Consider the following 8,644-nt stretch of genomic DNA (forward strand, 5'->3'; position numbering starts at 1 on the left):
GTTTCCCACCCTGACCAGCCCTTCAATCCTGACCTCTCCGGCACTGCTCCACAGTGACAGGGCTGGTTTCCCACCCTGACGAGCCCTTCAACCCTGACCTCTCCGCGGCACGGCTCCACAGTGACAGGGCTGGTTTCCCACCCTGACGAGCTCGTCAACCCTGACCTCTCCGCGGCACGGCTCCACAGTGACAGGGCTGGTTCCCCACCCTGACCAGCCCTTCAATCCTGACCTCCCCGCGGCACTGCTCCACAGTGACAGGGCTGGTTTCCCACCCTGACCAGCCCTTCAACCCTGACCTCTCCGCGGCACTGCTCCACAGTGACAGGGCTGGTTTCCCACCCTGACGAGCCCTTCAACCCTGACCTCTCCGCGGCACGGCTCCACAGTGACAGGGCTGGTTTCCCACCCTGACCAGCCCTTCAATCCTGACCTCCCCCCGGCACTGCTCCACAGTGACAGGGCTGGTTCCCCACCCTGACCAGCCCTTCAATCCTGACCTCCCCCCGGCACTGCTCCACAGTGACAGGGCTGGTTCCCCACCCTGACCAGCCCTTCAATCCTGACCTCCCCCCGGCACTGCTCCACAGTGACAGGGCTGGTTCCCCACCCTGACCAGCCCTTCAATCCTGACCCCCCCGGCACTGCTCCACAGTGACAGGGCTGGTTCCCCACCCTGACCAGCCCTTCAATCCTGACCTCCCCCCGGCACTGCTCCACAGTGACAGGGCTGGTTCCCCACCCTGACCAGCCCTTCAATCCTGACCTCCCCCCGGCACTGCTCCACAGTGACAGGGCTGGTTCCCCACCCTGACCAGCCCTTCAATCCTGACCTCCCCCCGGCACTGCTCCACAGTGACAGGGCTGGTTCCCCACCCTGACCAGCCCTTCAATCCTGACCTCCCCCCGGCACTGCTCCACAGTGACAGGGCTGGTTCCCCACCCTGACCAGCCCTTCAATCCTGACCTCCCCGCGGCACTGCTCCACAGTGACAGGGCTGGTTCCCCACCCTGACCAGCCCTTCAATCCTGACCTCCCCGCGGCACTGCTCCACAGTGACAGGGCTGGTTCCCCACCCTGACCAGCCCTTCAATCCTGACCTGTCCCCGGCACTGCTCCACAGTGACAGGGCTGGTTTCCCACCCTGACGAGCTCTTCAATCCTGACCGAAAGAGAGTCAGGCTCAGTCAAGATATGAAGGTAAAAACAAGTGACATTGTTTTGTAATTAACAGCTTTCTCCAAGTTCAGCTCAAAATTAGTTTGAAGAGACTTCATGTGATAAATAAATAAAGCCTTAAATAGAAGTACTGAGTGAATAAGTAAGGAACATTATCTTGAGAATAAATAACCAATCAGCCGCTCACAAGAATTTGCCCTAATTGTCTTACCTAGCGCACCCAGCAAGGGGAAGTCGAATCTGGGGACCATGGCACATAAACCCGCAGTACGTCACCGGGGCAATCTACTATGATATTTTAAAAGCACAAACACCTTCTCGTTGATAGCTTTAATCATACATTTTTAACACTTGCTTGTAAAAGCTTATTGTCTCAAACTGTATGCTGGATAAGGTGGTGCAGTTGTGGTCGCAGTCGCCCTGTGTTAAATATACTGCTTTCTTATTCTTGGTGTTCACTGAAGCAAACATTCTTTTTAGTAGCAGGTGGCCGAGGCCTGCAAGCACTTGCTAAAGTCTTGATGAAGTCCTCATTCTGAATCAAACACTGCATTTACCTGCCTTGCTCTATCACTAGCCACCTTGCAAATAACAATAACAAAAATGTAAAAAGGTTTGCATAAAATATCAATTTTCTTCTTTTTTTATATATACCAAACTAAACCGCCATTTCCAATAATACTTCATGATTTATTAAATAGGCCCCAGTCCTCCAATGCAGCTCCTAATTAAAAATAATAATGATAGTATGAATTATTGATTTTTTGTCAAATTTAAAAAAGTTAGTTTTGTAGTACTATTTGAATAATAAATAAAAAAAATACATTAAAATGTGTTGCAGATGTAAACATCAGGGCCCCAGGAGCTTACTAACAATGTGTCTGTGTCCAGTCAATGTGTGTGTGCGTCATTATATATATATATATATATATATATATATATATATATATATATACTGGGGTCCAGCCCTCACCGTTGTAGCCCTCTAAACGGGAACCGGTAGCCCCTTTTAAAAGCAGACCCAGGACACAGCAAATGGGTTTTTCAGTGCGGTTGCTCTAGTTTTTTTTTTAAATAAACAAAAAAACAGCTAGCTCCTAGTCAGAACACTAACTGAACACAAGATCGGTCACGCACTGACACTGGCCTACTTTTGAAGCCCCAGTCCAGAACTGTTATTAATTTTGCACATTTATTTTTCACTTTTTATATTTCTTTATTTACTTTTATTGAGTACGTTTTTATAAAGTAATATAATAGAGAACTCATCTTATATTTTGACACAAGGCACGTTTTAGGATTATTTGTGGATGAAGCACAGGGCTGCGAGAGGAGGCCATAGGAAATGGAGGACAGCAGAGCAAAGGCTGCTGGGAACCGGTTTTGTTTAGGCAGGCAAGGTGAAACGCTGCTATTGGCTCAGGTACGAGCTCTCACCTGAAGAACCATGTTGTGCATTGGTGGGGAGGTTTGAGGGGAGGAGTCAACCTTCTTTATAAGCAGATCTGCAGCAACAACAGAGGACAGTTCATTTCCTGGGTCGGGAAGTCTGTCAGCCTGGAAGAAGGTGAGACTTTGTTGCAGGAACGTATTGACCTGGAAGGTAAACGCAGTAGCAGCTGCAGGCAATAGAAACAGCTGCAATCATTTCCCAATCATTTGATATCACAGGGTGGAACTGGGAGACTGAGTGTACTGGTCAAACCTGACTGGGTGGAGTGATTATGAGCTGGGGAAGATCAATCAAGCACGCTCTGAGGAACGGTTTCTATATGTTCCCATGTGCAGCTGTGTTTCTATTCAAACATGTGAGAGCAGGTGATCTCACTTAGAATCTGAGACTACATGTTAAACAAGGACAACCTTCCATACAATGTAAAGACCTGCTTCATAAGAGGTAGGGTATCATCAATAGAAAAATAATGTTGTCTCTATTATATATCCTTGAAGAGATGAACAAATGCACAGCAGGGAGCAGCTGTTTGAAACAAACTGTGAATGTCCTGATAGAAATCAGTATGGGTGCTGTAGCTGTGTGTGGGGAGAGGGACCAGAACAGAAAGGGTGCAGCGATGCTACAAAAGCAGGTTGCTTGTGTGTTTAAGCTTTGCTTGCAGGTCTGCTGTCAGGTAAACTCCAGCGCTGTGATCCCTGGGCGCTGCTGCTTCTCAGTAGTGCTGGCATCGCCTGCAGTGGTAGGTACGCCAGCCTGAAACCAATTGAAGACATGATCAGCAACCTGGGCAGAAAAGCTATTGTTGTGATCCATACACTACAGAGCATTGAACAGCTAGGGAATGAGATTGTGGGGTGGTTAATGGTCAGCATTGTCTAATAATATAGACAATCAGTGTCACAATGAGCTGCAGAGTTGAACTCCCTCCCATGTGTAGATAGCATCCTCCACACTCTATGTATTGCACTCATTTGAATGAGCAATTTGAGAAAAGCTTTGTGTAATTCATGCATGCAATTTCACAATCCCAAAGGGTATGGAATCAACTGCTAGACTGTGGAGCCGCCACAACCTTGCAATACAATCCTATCAATAAAAGACATGCAAACCCTCTATACTAGTGCAAATGCCAAACATGTTTCTGAGGTTTTACTCCTAGTTATCTTGGATCAAAGCTCCCGTTTTGACCCGTGTGTTCAGAGTTTGTTTCACTAAAATGACAGAAGTTCCACAGGAGATTGAGGTGAGTGGACCCTTCTTCTCAACTGAACGCCAACCCTGACATAATGAGCTCCCACAGAGACCTACTGTCAACACACCATACAACAGCAATAACCCCAGTCATCAGATTGGCTGTGATTATGAGTGGAGTTGGTTACTCTGGTATAAGATCACACACATGTAATGAGTAACATCACAAGTAACATTTCTGGATTGCAGGAGACAGGTTAGACTTCCCTTTCCAATAAGTTACAAATTAACTCAATCAATCAATAGTTTGAGACAATGCAGCTGAAAGATGAATCATAAACTCATCTTGATATTTCCAATTGAAGGATTATGATGGACGGCATCTGTTATAAAACTTATTCCAAAAATTCTGTGTCTCTCTTGGAGTTCCACCCATATTGGACCTGCTCAAGCACATGTTCTAAACTGATATGGAATGACACTTGTTTTTCTATTTCAGATTGTTCTACTATATCCCACAGCCAATGTGTGCAGTAATAATAAGGCATACTCACAGCGATGGCAGTGATACCCATGACGGTAGTAGAAATAGTAGTGATGAGCTACACAAAGAGAAAAGAATGTTACATTTTTAACAGAGCTTCCTAAACCCACTGCCTTCCACACTGTAGCTCAGAACTGAAACCCCTGAGCTACTCAGGGACAGTGGCGCTTTGGTTAAAGAAGGGCTTGATACCAGGAGGTTCACATCCCGGCTCAACCACTCCCTCACTGTGTGTGACTCTGAGCAAGTCAAAACGTAAACCTGGGCTCCTATTGAAAGTGACTCTGCAGCAGCAGTTTTTGATGCACAGCACACCCCCTAGTCTCAATGGTGCACGTACGTGAACCACACTGTGGAGCCGAGCTGGTCAAACCCCCTCCGCCACAGCGCAGCCCGGCCCCACCCGCCGAGCTGGTCAAACCCACTACGCCACAGCGCAGCCCGGCCCCACCCGCCGAGCTGGTCAAACCCACTGCGCCACAGCGCAGCCCGGCCCCACCCGCCGAGCTGGTCAAACCCCCTCCGCCACAGCGCAGCCCGGCCCCACCCGCCGAGCTGGTCAAACCCACTGCGCCACAGTGCAGCCCGGCCCCACCCACCGAGCTAGTCAAACCCACTGCGCCACAGCGCAGCCCGGCCCCACCCGCCGAGCTGGTCAAACCCCCTCCGCCACAGCGCAGCCCGGCCCCACCCGCCGAGCTGGTCAAACCCACTGCGCCACAGCGCAGCCCGGCCCCACCCGCCGAGCTGGTCAAACCCACTGCGCCACAGCGCAGCCCGGCCCCACCCGCCGAGCTGGTCAAACCCACTGCGCCACAGCGCAGCCCGGCCCCACCCGCCGAGCTGGTCAAACCCACTGCGCCACAGCGCAGCCCGGCCCCACCCGCCGAGCTGGTCAAACCCACTGCGCCACAGCGCAGCCGAGCACCACCCACTGAGCTAGTCAAACCCACTGCGCCACAGCGCAGCCCAGCACCACCCACTGAGCTAGTCAAACCCACTACGCCACAGCGCAGCCCGGCACCACCCACTGAGCTAGTCAAACCCACTGCGCCACAGCGCAGCCCGGCCCCACCCGCCGAGCTGGTCAAACCCACTGCGCCACAGCGCAGCCCGGCCCCACCCGCCGAGCTGGTCAAACCCACTGCGCCACAGCGCAGCCCGGCCCCACCCGCCGAGCTGGTCAAACCCACTGCGCCACAGCGCAGCCCGGCCCCACCCGCCGAGCTGGTCAAACCCACTGCGCCACAGCGCAGCCCGGCCCCACCCGCCGAGCTGGTCAAACCCACTGCGCCACAGCGCAGCCCGGCCCCACCCACCGAGCTGGTCAAACCCACTGCGCCACAGCGCAGCCCGGCCCCACCCGCCGAGCTGGTCAAACCCACTGCGCCACAGTGCAGCCCAGCACCACCCACCGAGCTAGTCAAACCCACTACACCACAGTGCAGCCCAGCACCACCCACCGAGCTAGTCAAACCCACTGCACCACAGCGCAGCCCGGCCCCACCCACCGAGCTAGTCAAACCCACTGCGCCACAGCGCAGCCCAGCGCCACCCGCCGAGCAGGTCAAACCCACTACACCACAGTGCAGCCCAGCACCACCCACGAGCTAGTCAAACCCACTACACCACAGTGCAGCCCAGCACCACCCACTGAGCTAGTCAAACCCACTACCCCACACTGCAGCCCAGCACCACCCACTGAGCTAGTCAAACCCACTACACCACACTGCAGCCCAGCACAAACCACTGAGCTACTCAAACCCACTACACCACAGTGCAGCCCAGCACCACCCACTGAGCTAGTCAAACCCACTACACCACACTGCAGCCCAGCACCACCCACTGAGCTAGTCAAACCCACTACACCACAGTGCAGCCCAGCACCACCCACTGAGCTAGTCAAACCCACTACACCACAGTGCAGCCCAGCACCACCCACTGAGCTAGTCAAACCCACTACACCACACTGCAGCCCAGCACCACCCACTGAGCTAGTCAAACCCACTACACTACAGTGCAGCTCAGCACCACCCACTGAGCTAGTCAAACCCACTACACCACACTGCAGCCCAGCACCAACCCACTGAGCTAGTCAAACCCACTACACCACACTGCAGCCCAGCACCACCCACTGTGCCATTGAAGCCTCGCAGAGTTACACTGATAAACAATTTGTGCCCTGATTGAAAATAATAAATCCCAGTGATTGCTGGATAAAATAAAGTAGAATCCATTTACTTACCATAGTAGCATCTGTACCTTACTGTGAAAGATAAAAGTTATATATTGAGCTCAGTCCATTTGAAGTCACTGCAGTGGCTGCTTTGTACAAGAATGGGGCCTCAGTAGTGTATTAGAGAGCTATAGATTTCAAAGGATTGTGTCTCTATTTGTACATTTCTATTATTGGCAAAATCCAAAGCCAGGGCTCCTTCTTTATATCCTCTCCCACAGGATACAGAACACCTCACTGTGTGAGTATGTATTAAATAAAGATGTCATTTCTTATTAAGAGCAGCTAATTCATACTGTTATATAATCATACCCCATTCCATATTGTCAGCATCAGCTGCAGGAGGCCCCGTTGTTAACATGTATTCATTTCTTGTGAAGCGCACAGTACATGTGTTTTGTATTGCTTACGATTGTAAGTTGCCCTGGATAAGGGCGTCTTGTAAGAAATAAATAATAATAGCGTACAGTCACATTCTAGCAGTCTTGTAGCACACAGACTCCTTACTTGTGTTACAGACATTTGAGGCTTTTGGTCAGCTATGCATTCTAAACCCCAATCCTCTTAAAATATCAGATTCACACTTACCACGAGCACAGATGCTATAATCTGTAAATGAAATAAACATACACCTTTAGATACAATTCTAAAAAAATGTATACAATTCATTTCTACATATTAATGCACCATAATGAAAAAATACTTACAACAGAAAGCTGTTCTAAAGAGGAAGAAAAACAAACAGTGGTTATTTGATTTAATAGTTCACTTTATAGTCATGTTTGTGTCACATTTACTGCAATGTTTTCTGTTCCTCTGAGAATCTCACTTGATTTTGATAGCTGTTACAGGTGTGAGCTTGGGGCTCTGTTTTGGGGTGGTAACCTGATAAAAGACCAGACAAGAGGCAGAAGTTGAAGTCTAAGTGAGGGTTTATTTTATAAAGGCGAACAAAAACACTTTCAAATGGGTGCTCAGAAAATAAAACCTAGCCCACTCACCGGGCCCTAGTCTTAACTGTTTCAGGTCCCTAGTCTTGGCCGTTGGGCAAGGCTAGCCCCTACCCAACCCAAACACAAAACACCACCTCCACTCTCAGGGGCATTAAGCCTTCATTCACTTGAAAGCCCTCTGGCCTGCAATTCCACTACTCGCCACCAGGAGGACTTCCAGGTACGTTTCCTTTGTTTAATCGTTGCAATTGTATAATCCGTGCTTAGGGCTGCACACAAACCTCCGTTCTGCTTTCAGTTTTCACCGACAACCAAGGGCGCCCCCAGCAGGTCAGTCCTGGTAAGGAGGATGACGTAATCCCAGCGTTTATAAAGTAAAAGTGAAGAAAAGAACAAGGCTGGTTTTGCCAAACAGAGCCAACTCAAAATACCACGTATTCATTCCAGCCAACAACTAAAAATAAAGGTCTTGAAATTAACTGTGTTGACTCTCTATGAAGCAGTCCAATACTTGTGGTTTTAATACAGTTATATATTGCAGGGATTTTTTCGTCTCCATGTGTCCTAGTGATCCTTTTTAATAATACACAGTCCTTAAACCCAGCACGAATTTCACAAAGCACTGCTTGTTATGAAAGTATACAGTCTCTGGTGCCAGCGTTGTTTTACAAACGGTTTATCTTTGAACTATACACTCGAAGTTCAAATGAACGCGCTTTCCAAAATAATGTCAACACACTCGTGTTATCGCAGGAATAAAACAAACAGTCTTTGGTTGCCGTTTTCACTCACAGCTCCAGCTTGAAAACATAGGGCACAGATCTCTCTTAAAAATCCAAAACCCCACTCCTGTTTAGGATAGTAAAGGTTTGTTTCAACTACCTTGCTGCCCCGTAGTTGTTTCTCCGTGTCCATAGTTTGTTTCGCTGGTATCCACCACTGTATTCCGTTTATTCCTGGTCTGATGTCCTTTTGTAAACGAACCCCACTCAGGTCCAGTGCAACAAATGAAAACAAATTTGTGAAAAAACCCTTGTGTTTTGGAACTCTCTCTCTCTCTCTCTCTCTCTCTCTCTTCTCTCTC

At 49.5% G+C, this 8,644-nt stretch overlaps 1 long non-coding RNA gene across 1 annotated transcript; it reads right to left on the bottom strand.

Moving 5' to 3' along the window:
- Positions 1 to 6,486: 6,486 nt before the first annotated feature.
- Positions 6,487 to 7,407, bottom strand: LOC121310754. Its single transcript, XR_005948941.1, has 3 exons — positions 7,315 to 7,407; positions 7,196 to 7,216; positions 6,487 to 6,637 (listed from the first exon to the last, which is right to left on the bottom strand). It is a non-coding gene; the product is annotated as an uncharacterized LOC121310754 (long non-coding RNA).
- Positions 7,408 to 8,644: the final 1,237 nt, after the last annotated feature.

Source organism: Polyodon spathula, unplaced genomic scaffold (assembly GCF_017654505.1).
Source record: "Polyodon spathula isolate WHYD16114869_AA unplaced genomic scaffold, ASM1765450v1 scaffolds_2384, whole genome shotgun sequence".
Classification (NCBI taxonomy): Eukaryota; Metazoa; Chordata; class Actinopteri; order Acipenseriformes; family Polyodontidae; genus Polyodon; species Polyodon spathula.